The sequence below is a fragment of the Dermacentor variabilis genome, chromosome 6, assembly GCF_050947875.1.
Source record: "Dermacentor variabilis isolate Ectoservices chromosome 6, ASM5094787v1, whole genome shotgun sequence".
NCBI lineage: Eukaryota > Metazoa > Arthropoda > Arachnida > Ixodida > Ixodidae > Dermacentor > Dermacentor variabilis.
In genome coordinates this window covers 16948450-16965559 of record NC_134573.1, presented here as the reverse complement: position 1 = coordinate 16965559, position 17110 = coordinate 16948450, and the positions used below count along the sequence as shown (strand labels likewise).

The 17110-nt window shown below is 45.2% G+C and overlaps 1 protein-coding gene across 9 annotated transcripts in view; it reads right to left on the bottom strand.

Annotated features, from left to right (window-relative positions):
• The window catches only part of Cdk8 (cyclin-dependent kinase 8), a 368498-nt gene that overhangs the window by 194016 nt on the left and 157372 nt on the right, over positions 1-17110 (bottom strand). The gene's annotated exons all lie outside the window — the stretch shown is intronic.

Below are 17110 nucleotides of genomic sequence, written 5' to 3'. Positions count from 1 at the left end.
TAACCATCTCTTGACCTATTATCTACTATTTATTTGCCACGAAACCATGTGTTTGTCAAATGAATAAGTAATGAATAAGTAATGTCAATGAACAGAAATGCTTTTGAAAAAAACGGGCGAAAAAGGATGTTGCGATGTTCTGCACAATCAGCAGCATGTGCCTCTTTACTTTTTTTAAGGTATCTCACTTAACAAAGATGCAGAGCGGAATATTTTAATTCAGTTAATAAGGCAAGGTACTCCCATGAATGCAAAATAACTACTTTTATCCGTGTCATGATTTCAGCAGTGTTGCAGGCAATGCCACAATTTGACGTACATCTTGATGTGGTCAAAACTTCTCATTTTCCCAGATACTATTGGTAAGCATGGACCTGAAAGATGAAAGCCTGGTGACAAAACTATGATCAATATTTTTGCAACAATTCAAACAATGACCTTTCTGGAACAAATGTCTCCAAGGTTGAGTGCACTCGACATGTCGGATTTGCCTGGAGTTTCCAAGGTGTACAATTATTTTAGTAATGGTTTCATGCAGGATGCTGCTATAAGCATCGCAGTGCAGAGTGTTAATTTCTCATGCTTCAGGAACAGATGGCAAGCGTGTGATCAAAAGTGTTATTGGAAAAGAATGCAGTAAAGTGAGGTGAATTTAGAGCTTTCTGCCCCTCTGACACTGAATGCAGCTATCAACCTCAAGGAGCATCAGTGCACGAGGAAGTCGTCATCCGGCAGAAAAACTGCTTCAAGGTAGAGTTGGTAAACTCCACTTCGTGTCACTCTATGGGAGGGAACAATATGTGTAAAGAGCCAACTTAATGTGGATCTCTCGGACTGCACAACAGCTAGTGACAATACCCGAGGCACAGAGAAGCTCCTCCAGAAAAATACTTTGGAGATACTGGTATCACATGCAGCCTGATCCTCTCCAGCTGCATACCCAGGTGCTGCTGAAATCCAGGATTCACAGCAAAGTGCTGGATTAGCTGCACAGGGATGTAGCATTTTGCTGTGCTAATTCATTAGCTCTAAATCACTGATTCTCCCACTTTTACACAAGGTAGAGCATATAGTTGAAACCTGCAATAATAACATCGGCAGGCAAGGCGAAAAATATCCACCTTTGTGGTAATTCCGTTGTTCCGAAATGGGACAGCACAGACAAAGAATGCATAACAAACAAAATTTTACTGTCAAGATTCCATTAGCATACTTTGGCAAGCCTTGCTTGAGGCTATAGGACTACGTGCAACAGTATAATGTGCACCTTATGCGTCAGTCATCCATGGCGGCGCTACCACGGAGCAGTACTATCGGACAATAATTTTTGGACATACAATCAATTTCACAATATTTTGTGTAAGCACCAGACAGGGTGTAACAGCGTTCCTCCAGTGCACACTTCTGCCCATAGACACCGACGCATCCGGTGCCGAGTGCGAAAGTGATCGCATCTCATATCCTCGAAAGCTATCAACCAAGAATACGGCCCCTTCCACAAATCTACATCCTGCAACACTGAATCCGCATGCAATGACTGTTCAAGTGGTGCCAAAACCAACATTCTTGGAGCAGGGAACGCATATTCTCAATTGATCAATCAATCACGGCCAGGGGCATGGTAGACCCTGTGGGAGCACAAACGTCATATGAAAGTCAATGTCGGTGGGACATGGATTTATTTATTTTTGCTGCACTTTTCTCACCAACCCACACATTAAGCATTGCGCTAGGTAGGCAAGAACTGTTCTCACGTTGGTAAAGACATTCAGCCATGTCATTTAAAACGAGCGATCAACAAACAAAATGGCAGCCATAACGTGTTTCCGGCACACACGATAACTTTTGGTGCTTCAGTGTTTTTGTTAACAAAAATGGCAGTTGGTCTCGCAAGGGCGTTGTGATGGCATTTTACACAATTTATGTTGGGAGAAAATTCATAGTGCCGAAAGCAAATCAAATTGAATATCAGATAGTTTTCAAACAGTTTTCAAATAATGAACAGCCATTATCATAACTAATATAAAATGATGTTCACATCCTAGTATTCCTTATGTTAAAAAGTTTCTGTCATTACATAGTATGTTATGAAGTGTTGTTTATTAAAAGCACAAATGGAGGATTATGAGCAAAGAAGTAGTTTCTTCAAATACGCACAACTCTTCACAGAGTGCGAATGATTGCTATAGTGCCTGTAAAGTATGGCCACCTAAGCAACGCCAGCCTGCTCCAGTACACAAGTTTTCACACAAGTTTATGTACAAGTACACAAGTTTATGTCTGTACTTGCCCACAGGGTTGGAAATTTACCACACTTTTGCTAAAACTTTGTGTTTAATTGGAAACAGTTGAGATTTTGAAATATTGAAAAACTATTAGAAAACATTCCATTTACAAATAGTGACTATTCGATCCGAAGATTGAATCAAATAGGACACTATTCCATTTGTTATTGAAGTTTCGAACATTTGCACACCCCTACCTATGGGCATTTGATAGGAATACAAAAGTATCTTGTTGTGACAATGAAATACTTTTGTTATCATGGGATTTGACTGTAAATGAAACAGGAATGTGTCAAAAATTACTTGTGCCTCATGCCTAGCAAAGCACACTTGTGAATAGTTAGTTTGTTGTGTAGAATACTTCTTTCTGACTTCAAGTGCAATGTCCACATACTACATGGATATCACAAAAATACGATGCAACAAGATGGTGAATCGGGCTAGTTGGTTGATGTTCATAATGAGCAGATCTTGAAGCACACTAGCACGCACACAAGAAATAAAATGAAAAAAGCACTATCCTTTCTGATTTTTTATTCTATTTTTTCTGTACGCATGTTGCGCTTCAAGATTTGTACATTACTAACTTCGCAGCAAACAAGGAAAATTATAAATTTTAGTTTCTACCGTTTGAACAAGTTTATTCTGAAATGTGGAGAGCTCGAAATGGCAGCCATATATTTTTTTTATATTGTCACATTGTAGTGACGATGAAGAACACAGTAGCAAAAACTGTTAATAACGAAACTAACTCCGTTGGACGAATTTGTGTCCACAATACAACTAATACTCAAGCACAACGATAGCAGGGAGTATAGGTGGTGATCATCAAAGTCTGATCTGCGGCTTAATCATGTCAGCTTTTATACATAACATATCATAGATTACAGCATAATCACTGGTGCCTGTGTGCCTTCCAGAAAGTACTTCGCAATTCATGTCACACATCGAATCTGATTACACAAGTTCGGTAATGAAAACGAAGAAAAACAGTGACAACATTCGCAAATATTCAGATACAGAAAGGTGCGCTTTGAGCTGAGTGATAACTTTTAACATTTGTTAGCTGGTGAAACGCCGTCACCAAAAAAGACAAACAAATATGTGTGCCAACATACAGCAGATTTAATATGTAGTAACTGAAGGGGATATGTCATATTAAAACAAAAATTTGCCACACCCCTGTGCCATTCACACACAAACTCAAGCAAAATATTATTGAAGCTCTTGAAGTTTCCTATAAAGCCGATTTCAGTGCCTGCATGAAATTTTTGTTTTCTTGAACCACAGCTGACTGCAAAATGTTGTTGGGACAGGACACAAACTTCCTCATAAGCAGTATTTTGTTTGGAGCACAGACCCCATACACAGCCACAGTTATGTGGGAAGTGTACTCAAACAGCATCCATGCCAGCAGATGCGTACAACTCAAAATCACCCCATGTACATCTAAGCAACATGCAATGTTGATATGAAGAAAATCACTGAGTGACCCCACACAACAGATTTTTCTTCTCAGAGGACAAGATTGCAGGGAGGCAGCACAAGATGAAGGATGACGGGCACGATGCCTTGCTCTGAAGAAGCTCATTTAAGAAGCTGCACTGAATTTTGCAAATTTTCTTTAAAAGGTGCCCAGGCTGTTTCTTAGCTCAACTAATCACTTGGTCATTTGTGTCTATTTCTGTCACACTGCATATTTCTGAATACTGGGTCAGTATTTTCGAGGGATCACCTTTTGGGGATAATACCACCCCTTTCACAAGATTTCGAGGAACTTGGCACCACATGCTTTGAAGTATACAGCCCACTGCACTCCTTGCGCTGTGTGAAAATAACAAGCTTGGCACAATGCCAGAAACACTCTCAGCTATACATGCTGATGTGTCCAGTGCCAAATCGTGCCAAACCTCACAAAAATGACAGTATCCTTGAAAGTGATTGCTTGAGAATACCACCCCTGTACTACTCATTGTATCCTGTTTTAATTGCTTCTCTAATGCATATATATGTATACTTGGCGTACACATGTGTGCAAACAGATAAAAAATCTATGATGGCAGACACCATCAACAGCTTCCCTATGTGACCTTACTATCTATCTCCGTGCAATCCCGTGATTAGACAAGGCTCTTTCACGGTAGGATCAGTGACATTAAAGAAATTTCAATACAGTAAGCACATTTTATGCAAGGCAATAACTAAATAACAGTGATAATACGGTGACATCACACATCCAATCAGGTGCCCTGTGCTTCAACTCTGCTCCACATTGCTACAGTTTTTGTTCTGTCCAGATGCAAAAGCAACATTCGTCCAACAATCCAAAGTGCCCAAAGTATACAAACAAACCTATGCTTAAAGAAAAATTTAAATTGAACAGATAAGCCGACAGGCACCATCACTCACAGCCCTAGTGCAATATAAAAATTATGGGAAAAAGTGATGTGTGGTGCTTAATGGCATAAGGGCCAGGAGCGCCATGACATATGGTAATGAATTGTCTATTTATTATGTACAAAATGATTAAATGAGTTGCAAATGGCAGATGCAACATGGCTGTACAAAAGTCTAAAAACAAGCTGCTGTAAATTGTACAAAATATTTGAGTATTGAAATAATGAGAATGACTAATTATGTGAGCTATGAACAGAAAGGTTCTGTCACAAAGAGATGGCACAAAATATTATAAAACATATGCAATAGCATTAGTGCCTCAATAGGGTCCTTGAAGCAAAGGGCTGAAAGGCACATGCTGTGACAACTTTTTGTACTGCAGCTGCAGCCTGCAATGCGAGGCTGTGCTACAGATAGCCTGAGTAGATACTTTGTACAGTGTTTACGTCTGCCAAAGACTTTAACACTGTTCCAAAATCGAAAAGCGGCTCATGGCTCATGAAAAATGCTGGGTGAAGAGGGATGCGCACACAGTATGAGGGATAAAAATACTTTTTACGCTGCGCTTCTATTTCAGGGCACTGGACAAGAAGATGGAGGACTGTCAGAATGTCACCATACCTACCACACGTTGGAGGATCACTTCCAGTATGGAGGTAAGAGTGTGTTCCATAGGCAGGTGCTATCCTTAGCCTGCACGTCCTTGTGACTTTTTGTTTTCTCGGATATCCCTTTCCCTATTCTTAGTGTGATCATATACAGCTTATTTGACACTTCAGTATTCCACTGCCTTTGCCAAGATTTCCACAACTCAGGGCACAAGAAAGGCTTTAAATCTGTGGGAGGGATAGCTATGTTTGTGTCTGTATATGCAACAACTACTGACGTGGCACTTTTATCTGCAGCTACATTGCCTTTTATGTCTCTATGGCCAAGTACCCAACCGACTTGGTTGTCCATGTAGGCTGAGCGTATCAGGCTGAACAGTTGGTCATAAACTGAATTCCTGTGTTTTCGTAGACTCATCAGAGCTCTAACGATGCTCATTGAGTCTGCGAACACAATTGCTCTCGTAACATTAATTTGCTTAATGTGTTTATGCCAAGAGGATTGCGTATGCTTCCACTGTAAAAATACTTGCATGCAGATTCAGTGCACCACACAATGAAAAAGATGGTCCTAGAGCTCTGTAAGCAAAACCAGTAAGAGATTTGGAAGCATCTGTGTGAAATTATGCACATGACTTCCTTGTCTGCAGTTTGAGGAAGTGCGAATGAACACGAGTCTCAGGTGCTCGTTTTGACACAGTCAAACCCACTTATTATAAGGATACCAGTTTTAACAATATGTCGGTTATAACAATGAGAAGCTGCACCATCAACTTCTGTATGTTTTCCATGGTGAAAACACCCACTTACAATGCCCTGTTGCTGCATTATCGGCTATAACAAAGTCTGGCTGCTGGGTGCCCGAGCCGAAAGGTAGCGAAATGCAAAATCCTTGAAAAGAAAAAAAGAAAATGAGAAATTCAAGCCGCTGCACAACTGCCTGCTGCTCCAACAGATGCGGCACACTCATTTTCAAGCCTTCTCTGCACGCCTCTTTTCCATCACCCTTCCACCCCTCCATACACAAATGGGCTGTGCCCATAGCTCTACGTCCCGCCACCCTCTGAAACACGAATGAACCGTGCCAACTGCACTGCTCGCATGTTGCTCACTGCCTCCTCATTCAGTGCAGTTTTGCAAACAGCTTAATCCCTCGCGTTCGTCGTTGTTGACTGCATTGAAATTGTTCCTGGCCACGGGTAACTCAGCCTCGTTTGACTCGTCACCGAAACGGAAGACGATTGATCTGCCCACTGATCGTCGGCAATGCACGACGTTGCCAGTGAAAAGAAAGCGCACGGCTATAGATTTGAAACTAAGTGCTTCTAGCCGATGAAACAATCGTCGCGAATGTGCCTGCATTGGATAGCGATGGCGATGACGGCAGCAATGACGTGGTAGGGAAGGCTGCCTCAGTGTTGTCCTCACAGGAGGCCCAGCAAATAATTCAGTCCCTCCGTGGCTTCATTTTCGCACAGAACCTTCCGCTGCACTAGATGGTGCACCTGGATGCCTTGGAGAAGGGTGTTGGCAAGCTTAGTGTAAAGCATGCAATGCTGATGGACATAGGGTTTTCTTGTGCAAGCCAGCGAGAAGGTACATAGCAAGATGCTTGCGGCGATCTCGCCTCAGCGTTTCTTCTTGATTTCTCAAGCTGACAGGCTGCTGCAGCAACCTTCTCGCATATTTTAAAAGGCCCCTTTTGGGGGCCACCAAAGCAATGCCTCGGCGGTGCTCACATATCGCTTGCCACCCGTGACCCCACTTTGCAGCTGTTATAGCAGCGCCATTCTTTAACGCCGACAGCCGCGGCTTGTTACACGCGATCGGAGGGCCCGGGAAGCAGTTAGAGTGATCACAATCAGGAGCCGGGTGGAGGAAGGTGGTGGGGGAGGGGCCCTTGCCTCCCCACCATTACAGTTTTCTCGCATCAGCTCTGCCATTGCCTTATTTTGATTTTTTCATGCAACCCAGTTATAACAATTATCGGTTATAACAATGGAATATTTGTGGAACCTGAATATTGTTATAAGTGGGTTCTAATGTATTTCTATGAACGAGATGCCACATTGGATAGCCTGCCACTCCCAAGGCAGTGGAAGCTGAGCAGGAGCCATTAGGAAATTCTCTAGAAGAGGTATGCCTGTTTCTGCTGACAGTGCTTACAACCAGAGGGACAAAGGAGGCGTAGTGGCTGGGAGGTTACGGAAAAGCCTGGCCGTGGACAAGTCACGTACAATCAAATGACACGGATAATTTACATATAATTGTATCTTGAAGGCATAATAAAAGCTTCAGTATGTCTTTTGGAAGTATAGAGACCATTCGTTAGATTCAACATCCAGGCTTTGTACAGGACTGGTCCTGAAGGCGCCTGTAGCGAGGCAGATACACAAGTGGTGGATCGGATCTAGCATATTCAAAGCACTAGGCACAGCAGAATTATAAACTATGGCTCCGCAGTCAAGGCGTGATCATATTAGATTTTTATACAAGCTTATGAGGCATCTCCTGTCACTTCCCCAGGATGTGCGTGACAAGAGCTTCACCAGGTTCATAGTCTCGAGGCACTTCACTTTAAGATACTTCAGATGGAAAATAAAATTTAGTTTACTGTCTAAGATAATATTTAAGTACTTATGTTTGGAGCTCACAGATAGTCGTTCTCCATGGAGATCAATCACAGGGTCCAGTAGTACATACCTCTCTTGCTTGAGAAGAGGACGCACATACTTTTCAGCGGGTTTAGTTCAACATCCCCAGCCGACTCGGACAATTTATGTACACCAAGCTGCACTTGTCACTCGCAGACATTAAGATTACATTATTTGTAACCTATTTGGATGTCATCCACATATACAGAAAAAAACATTGTACTTGGTATGATAGTATAGAGCAAGTCCATTTTGACAATAAAGTACATCTCAGCACACCACCTTGTTGTACAACAGCCACCTGCGTAATGGACGAGACGGGCCGTTACCCACTTTAACATAGAATGTGCAATAAGAGAGATAACTCTGAATCATGTTCAGCAAGTTGTCTAGAACTCCCATTCCAGCCAGATCATGGGGAACTCCGAAACACCAAGTTGTGTCATATGCCTTTTCCATATATAAAGATACCGATAAGAAAAAGTGCTTATGCACAGAGGCATCACAGATATTAGTCTCGACGCAGACAAGGTGATCTGCTGTAGATCTACTTTCTCTGAAGGTAGATCCACATGCACCACCCTTACATGCACCATAAGGAGTCTGTTATATTGTTCATTTCAGAAACATGAAAAAGCCCCCGCTTGATCATTTTCCCGAAGAGTTTGCATGGACAACTTGTCAGAGCTATAAGCCTGTAACTACTGGCCGAGGATGGGTCCTCGCTTTCTTTGAAAAAAGCAATTCTGATTAGTTCTTTCCAGGTGGACAGAATGTAGCCGGCAGAGTACATGGAGTCAAATAGTGATGGTTGTGTTTTGTGGGTTTCAGGGTGTAAGATGTTTGATCATTTCACACAGTATTCTGTCATTTCCTAGAGCAGACATCACAATTCAGTGAAGCCTGAAACTCTGCCATGTTAAATGAACGATTGCACACTTCAATGGGCATGCCTTTCCAACCCAGAGGCAGTTGCTGTGCTTGTCGCTGGTATCTTAAAAATCTACTTGTGTAAGGGGATGTGCTGGAAATATGCTCGAAAAGTGCACCTAAAGAATCAGCCTGGTCGTCAAGGGTGTGTGTCCCTGTGTATTTACAAGTACTAATGGTAGAGGATGAGTTTGCTAGTCTTTTATTTTGTTCACCATATTCCAGGCTTTTCGTTCATCTGTTTTTTTATCAGTTTCAGAATTCAGTTGGTTGCAGCCTCCATTACGAGTGCTGCCCTACAATGACGGACCAAAAAGTTCTGTACTCCTGCACCAACACGAGCCGTCCACATAGCAGATGACGTCCACACGCAAATGAAGTACCTGTCGACGGCATGTGTATGCACACGTCGGCATTGTTGGCCGTCACACTACCGTACTTTTCACCATACTTGCTCACTGCCCACATGACCCAATTCCCAGCCTTGACTTTTTCTTGGCACATTCAGCCCTCATAGACTGCCCTGCCAGCATCCTCCTTTGAGTCTCCTTCACATAAAGAAACAAATTAATGGAAATTAAAGTGGATGAAAAAACAACTTGCCACAGGTGGGACCCGAACCCACAACCTTTGCATTTCGCTTAAAACGCGAAATGCGAAATGCAAATGTGAAATGCGAAATTTATCGTTTATTTCATTTATTAAGCACAAGTAATTTCCCCTATGTTGTCCTTGGTGTCAGTGTTTGTTGGCATCTTATGATATGACTAATAAAAATCGGGCCCCTCGGTTAGCCCCCTTTCTTCTTTATTACATAATGAGGGTCTCGAATCCGGCAACATTGATGCCTTCAGGTAGCATGTGTGGGTTTATTAACCAGTTGCCTTCACCCAAAAAGATCACGTTCTCGTGAAGCCTGTGGCAAAAAGGACGTTCCACGTCCGCCGCCAAGGGCAGTGAGTGGTGGCACTGGCTAACACTCCCAGGGTTCTACTAGGAAACATAAATACCCAGGAAAGTGGATGGGGAAACGGCGCCGAAGTAGCTCAATTAGTAGAGCATCGCACGCGAAATACGAAGGTTGTTGGTTCGGTTCCCACCTGCGGCAAGTTGTTTTTTCCATTTACTTTAATTTCCATTAATTTATCATTTCTTTATTTAATTTATTAAGCACAAGTAATTTCCCCTATGTTGTCCTTGGTGTCAGTGTTTGTTGGCTTCTTATGATGAGTCGTGCAAGGCACATGCAAATTTGTATGCTTCATTTCACAGAAGGCTGAGCCTGTGGTTCCCCTCGCCACCATGCTGCACAACTTTGAAAGTTTACGAAGTGCTGAAAGAACATCAACCCCATATTTACCCAAAATCTGTTTAAGATTACAGGAAACCATATGTATGTAGGAAAGTACTGCAAAATTCTTCCTACTAGCCTGTTCATTAGAAATTGATTGTTCTTTTTCGTTTTTTCGAAGCTTAACAAGCAGTGATTCAGCAACTGAAAGTAAAAGAGAGCTTGGAAAACCCACCTTTTCGTCTCGTGTGTTCCTTGTGGTAATTTCACAAATCACGAATCACCAACTGGATAAACCCACACTCTGCTATACAGTGCAGCCCAATTATAATGATACCACATATAGTGATATATCGGTTATAATGACGAGTTGACTTGAGAGTATCAAATTACGCATTAGGGCTATGAGAAAAGACCCATATATAACAACATTTTATTCACTGCATATCGGATATAATGATCGAAATTCTGTCCTTTGGCCGGGGTTTTCCATGCAGAATAATAGAGAAATTTGCTTTGCTAAGTTCACCTTAACCGAGACGGGGCGAAAAGTCTGCCTACACGAGTTTGTATCTGCCGCCATTACTGCACAGCACATCCCACCAACGTGCCAATCGCGAAAGCCACAGAGAGCATCGCAAGTTGGTGCAGCATGCCACAAGATGGCGTCTGCTGCTTTGCGTCTGCGTCGCCAGCAAGCGTCCAGAAAAAAAAAAACACCTTGAAGCAAATCACACCTGTGCTCCCTTTTTTCTCTCTGCCTCAGCGAGCGCGGAAATGCGCCAAGGAAGCGAGCCGTAGGTGCCCCGACAAAGCGCAAAGCTGTGTCGCTTTAGAAGAAGCTGCAAATTTTGCAAGACTCAAAGTACCAGCTCGCGCAGTCAATGATATCAACGATTCTGCAAACCGCCAGCACTACATTCATGAACGCTAGAACCAGTAGTGACCATGCCGATGAACAGAAATGGTGGGATTTGTGCGCCCAGCCAAAACCCCCATGTGTGAAACCAACACGGTGGCAGCCGCTGACGTTACTGAACTCTGGGAGCAGGTCGCTACTGGCGATAAAATAGGTGGTGCTTCGATGGAGGAGTTTCTGGGTGCTGATAGTGCTGCCTCTTTCTGCGAAGAGATATCCGAAGACACGATTGTTGTCGCGACAGATGGTGACGAGATTGACAGTGGCCCACCTTTGACACCGACCCCAATGCACACACACAAAGTGTACTGTTGTCGATAGAGTCACTCATTGATTTCCTGTACGCTAAACTATAGCCGGCAATGTTTGCACAGCCGCTGGACGTGATGCACACCGCGGTTGTGAACCTGAAACTTCCGCGAATGTAAGTGCAGATTTTCTACTATTTCAGCGCACCGAACACTTGACACATTGTTTAGAGGTATAAATAAACATTTCATTTTTCACAGCCTTCTTTCCTTCCACAACGTCAATTTTTTTATTGTAGATGAAAAATTCGGTTTTGGAGCTACAAAAGTATGTACGGCAGCATTTTATTTTAAAATTTTTATATAACAGTCTAGCTACAGCGATGATCGGTTACAATGATCGGATTTTTCATTCTTCTTGATATCGTTATAAGTGGACTGCACTGTATTACATTGAAGGTAACTCCAGCTTCCTGCAGTCTCTAGGGGATGGCTTGAAAACAGGCTCATGCTCAAAGCAATCCCATGCAAACACGAGAATGTCATCCACCATGTTCACACAGCCTTCAATACCTTCCAGAATTCTTGACATTTGGCACTGGAACAGCTCTGGCACCGATGCGATTCCAAAGGGCGAATGGCAGTAACCATAGTGACCAAAGGGGAGAATGAATGTAGTGTATTTTTGCGAATTTTCGGAGAGTTTTCGGAGAGTTTTCATACTTGATGAAACCCTGCCCTGGCATCTAGCTTGAAGAAGGCTGTTAGAGACGCCTGCAGTGAGGGCACCTGGTCAACAATAGGCATGTGGTGCTCCTCATGCAGGACCACCTGGTTGAGTGTGGTCAAGCTGATACACACACGGTATCCTCCTGTCATTTTTGGGACCACTATGAGACCTGCACACTATGGTGTGGGAGTGTCTACTCGACGGATGACACCTTTCTTGTCCAGTTCGTCCAGTTAATTCCACCCCTCCCCGAGCAGAATAGGTATCCGCCTCGTTGATCTTCCAGCATTGTACCTAGTCCTGTGAACAGCGGCATGCAGGGGTGGCAGCGTAACGACGAAAAGAGCATCTGCTACAGAGTCAACGAAGTGGGCTATCCTGAGTGTGACAACTGCATCATAGCCTAAGAAGGGCATGACAACACCGCCGCCGACGTACAGTTTTTCGTCGATAGAGCAGCCTCATCAAGAAAGGGTAGTGGAGAACATAACAAGCAAGTGCAGTTTACAGCGGCCCGAACCGATAAGTTGTTCCCTAGTGGCTTGGTCGAGCGAGAAGGGACATCCCAAAAACGAGTGAGTCATAACAGAAACATATGTGCCTGAGTCTATTTTGAAATTAAGGGCGTAGACGTTCACCTGTGCCACAACGTGTCAGCCTTGTTCTTGTGATCACTCGACAGAGAGCAGCTGCATGTACCTGAGACGCTTCATCCCAGAGTGGCACCATGATGCTAAATGTCCCTATTTTCTGCAAAGGTTGCAGGTCGCTCTTCGAGCAGGGTAGATGAAGCGTGAATGCTGCTTGTTACTAAAGTAACTGCACAAAAGCATGGCAGTTTGGGCGAGTTGGTATGTCATGACTTTTTTAGGCTTGTAGCGCAGCTCAGAATGACCAAAAAGGAAGGTGGAAGGGGTAATGAAAAGGAACGCAGAAGAGTGAGCACTTACTCTGTTCTCCGTTCCTTTTCAATACCCCTTCCACCTTCCTTTTTGCTCATTCTGAGCTGCGCTACAAGCCTACTGCACAAGCCCATCAGTCCACCTTGTGGCTGGTCACAGTGCTGGCTCTCTCTGCTTCTGGAAGCTTCCCAAAACCGTAACCCTGCGATAGTCTTGGTTTGCATCCGGGACATGGTGTCGATGTTGAGGAAGCCGAGATGCAAGTTACCGTTCTGCAGTCTTTTCTCATTTTCAGCGTCTTCATGCTGCCTAGCTTGAGTGAGCACGTCCTGGAACATCAGTTTGGGGTCTCGACAAAGCTGATCAGACAAGTGAATGCCAAGCAGACCTACAACGAACCAGTCGCATAAGAGGCATTCTACCACAGTGGCTGACAAGTATTTGCACTTTTTCAATCATATTCCGGAGCACTGTGTAGAAGGCATCCATCGTTTCGCTAGGCGTCTACGTAGATCAGTGAAATCGGCTAGATTCGTATACTTCCTTAAGTTGATGCACAAAGTGACTCGTGATTGCAAAGCAAGAATGATGCATGCTTGAGTACCCAGTACAGGAGCACGTGGGCCTTGGTCTATTTGGAAGCAGCAGAAAGCCCGACGTGAATGCATAGTCCTCGAATTGGAGTAGCCCCGTTAGCGATTGACTCGGGTCGTAATCATGAAGGGCAGCGGAGAGCAGAGGTCAATGCTGGCAGTTACCAATGAACTTGCGGGCAGCTCAGTGTTCAACATTCTGACACCATGAAGGGTCATTGTTTGGAGCACTGTCAAGCTACCCTAAGCGCGTCAGCAAGGAGCGACTGCACCACGCTGTTGCTGTGACACGAAGAACCCCGAATTTACTTTCAATGTGCAATATATACATGTTGGAGGGCACCACCATCAAGTGATATGGGGGCATGTCCTTTGCACCCTCTACACTATACTCTTTAGATAATGGAATGCTCCTACCATTTTTGAGTGCATGATTGACTTCTCGCTTTAGGGTTGTAAGTTGCTACCTCGACGGCGTTATCTTCTTGCCAATGCTCTCAGCCATACTTGATGTTTTTCATAAGATCAGGATGCAACACAACTTATGAAAATATTATTTTGGCTGTCACCAAATTGCTGTTTTGGGCCATCGTGTCAATGCTTCTGGTGTACAAATGACTAAGACGAAATTTGTTCCATCCGAGACTTTCCGGTTCTGAAGTCAGTCCCAGACGTTGGCAGTTTTGTTACACTATGCTTTTGCTTTTGTCGCCTTGTTCAATATTTTGCAGCTGCTGCTCAACCCCTTACTGATCTTTTGAAGAATGGCGTACCTGTCTCCTGGGGTCCCCCACAAGGTGCTGCCTTTTGTCATCCCATCACACATCTCATCCCAAAACTGATCCTCACCCACTTTCACCCTAATGCCCCTGGAAATTGCATATGGATGCCAGCGGTCATGGTGTAGGAGCTGTTTTAGCCAAGCATCAGTGTGGCCAGAATCACATTATTGCTTATGCCAGTTACCTCCTTTCACCAATCAGAGCACAACTATTCCATTACGGAACAGGAATGCCTTCTTGTTGTCTGGGCTGTTGCCAAGTTTCATCCTTACCTCTATGGCCAAGTGACAGACTATTGCACTCTCTGCTGCATTTTGTGAGTAAGTCTGAGTGAGCTCCATTTACAGTAGAACCTTGATCATATGTTTCATACATTATTGAAAAAAAACACAAAGAAACATACTATCCAGGAAAACGTATGGCTCACAGTCCCTGAAAAATTTCGCAGACTCAACTGTAGTCGATATGTACGTAATGCAAAGCGTTGCATAAATCGTTACAGCATGTGACGCAGACATGCATCTGAGCCGCTGCTGGAGATTGGGCAGCCAGAGGATGCGCGTCATCTTTTTTTTTTTCGGTAAGGTTTTAAGACAGGCATGGGAAACCAAAACGAGATCGAAGTGGTGGTCGATACAGGAATACAATGGCCCTTCAGCCAAACATGAGGTGCATGTTGCACCACCTGCCATAGGAAACGGCAGCACATTTGGGTTGTCGCTTATTATTGCCTTCGGGTATCAAAGGCATGCTAGTAGGCTTACATGTTACCCTATACCACACACACCAGCACTATGAAAGAGATACAGTCGAAATCCACGATAATAAAACCCTGCGACAACAAAATTATCACAACAATGAAATATTTTCATATCCCTGGCAAATGCCCATAGGATTCAGTGCATTTCGTACCTCTCAACAACGAAATGTCTCTGAACTGGAATCCCCCATCAGTGAAATTTTCCATAAACATATCCTGCATATTACCTACTCGTGCAACACTAGTAGGCTCCAAAATGTGCTCAAATGGAGTTGCTTTGCACTAAAATTGCATAAACTACCGTCACATTACCCTTATGTAGGCGCCACCATTTTTGTTTACAAAAAACAGCCAAGCTTTAGAAAGCATGCGACACCCCCTCGGGCATAATCTTCGTTGGCCCGCCAGGCTAGGTGGCCTGTCAGGCTCAGTTAGACAACAAAGGTCACCGCACCGCAATAGACACCGACGAGCGCAGCTGCTGCACAGCACGGCGGTCAGTCATCGTTCAACACCACCATGCTGCAAAGCGTCCATCTAACGGAAGGTGCCTCGAGCCCTCCCTTGTTCACGAACCCGTGCGGATCATGACACTGGTGAAGATTACCCACGGCTCCTCCCACACCACCGCAAGCGGCGAAACACCGCCCCCCGTTGCTGCCGCCTTGACGCTGTACGGACAGCTCAAGCCGTTCGAGGGAGATGGATCCGCCTGGCCAATTTACGAGGAACAAGTCCACGTGTTCTTCTGGGCAAACGACATACCCGAGGCCAAACAGCGGGACATTTTCCTGGCCAGCTGCGGGACCCGCGTCTTCAGTCTCCTGCTCAACCTTCTCAAGCCAGCCACGCCGCATGTCAAGACGCTGGGCGAGCTGCTCGCCATACTGCGCTCGCATTTCAACCCAGCACCGTCCACACTAATGAAGCGTTTCTGCTTCAATAACCGGAGCCGCCAGGAAAGAGAGACCCTCAGACAGTTCATTGCGGCGCTAGGAGAGTTAGCGAGTGCCTGCATTTTCGGGAACCAGCTGGACTTGCTGCTCCGGGAACGTTTCGTCTGTGGCACCAACAACCCCGCCATGCAGATGTGACTCCTGGAGCTTCCCGACCCCGCGCTGGACTACGCTGTGAAGGCAGCCCTGGCAATGGAAGCTGCCACCAAGGACGCCGGCGAGATTTCCCGTGTGACTGGCTCACTGTCGGCGGAAGCGGCGGTCAACAAGTTGGCGACAAAGGGTCGCTGTGGTGGTGCCCACTCCCCCTCACAGTGCCAGTTCTCTCAAGCACAATGCTTTACGTGCAGGAAAACTGGGCACCTGGCACATGTATGCTGAAGGGGGAGCACGAACAGCAAACAGCCGCAGCAGCCTGGTTCAAGCCCAGTTACCACACGGGCCCGTGGCCAGGGTAGCCGTCGCAAGGGTACGCGGCGAGGGCGTGCGGCAGCAGGCTCAGATTCTTCCGCAGCCAGGCTCCACGTTGTGGCACACAGGCGTTGTACTGTCGTCTGTGCCGCCGTACATGCTGACCGCCGAAATCTGTGGGCATCCCATTTCCATGGAGCTGGACAAAGGGGCCAGCGTGTCTGTCATGTACGGGAAATAGTTCAAGCGTACATTCCCCCAGCATATCTGTCGAGGTTTCAGGGGTAATGCTGCGCAGCTACTCCGGGGAGCTCTCCCAGGTCCAAGGTAAGGCACAGGTCAGCGTTCGCTTTGGCGAAAGGGAGGCAACCCTTCCCCTTTACTCAATAAAGGGGTCGTCGCCGACGCTGCTGGGCCGAAACTGGATTCATTCACTGGGCGTTTGTCTGCCAGAGTACCAGGAAGCCAGCCTGCATGTGGTGAAAGACGTCCCCAGCCTCCTGACCGAGTTCAAGTCCCTGTGACAGCCAAGGGTGGGCACATTCGCCGGCACGATGGCTGGCATCTATGTACCTGAGGGAGCCCGACCATGTTTTTTTCAAGCCTCGCCCACTGTCGTTCACCCTGAAGGACGGGGTCACCTA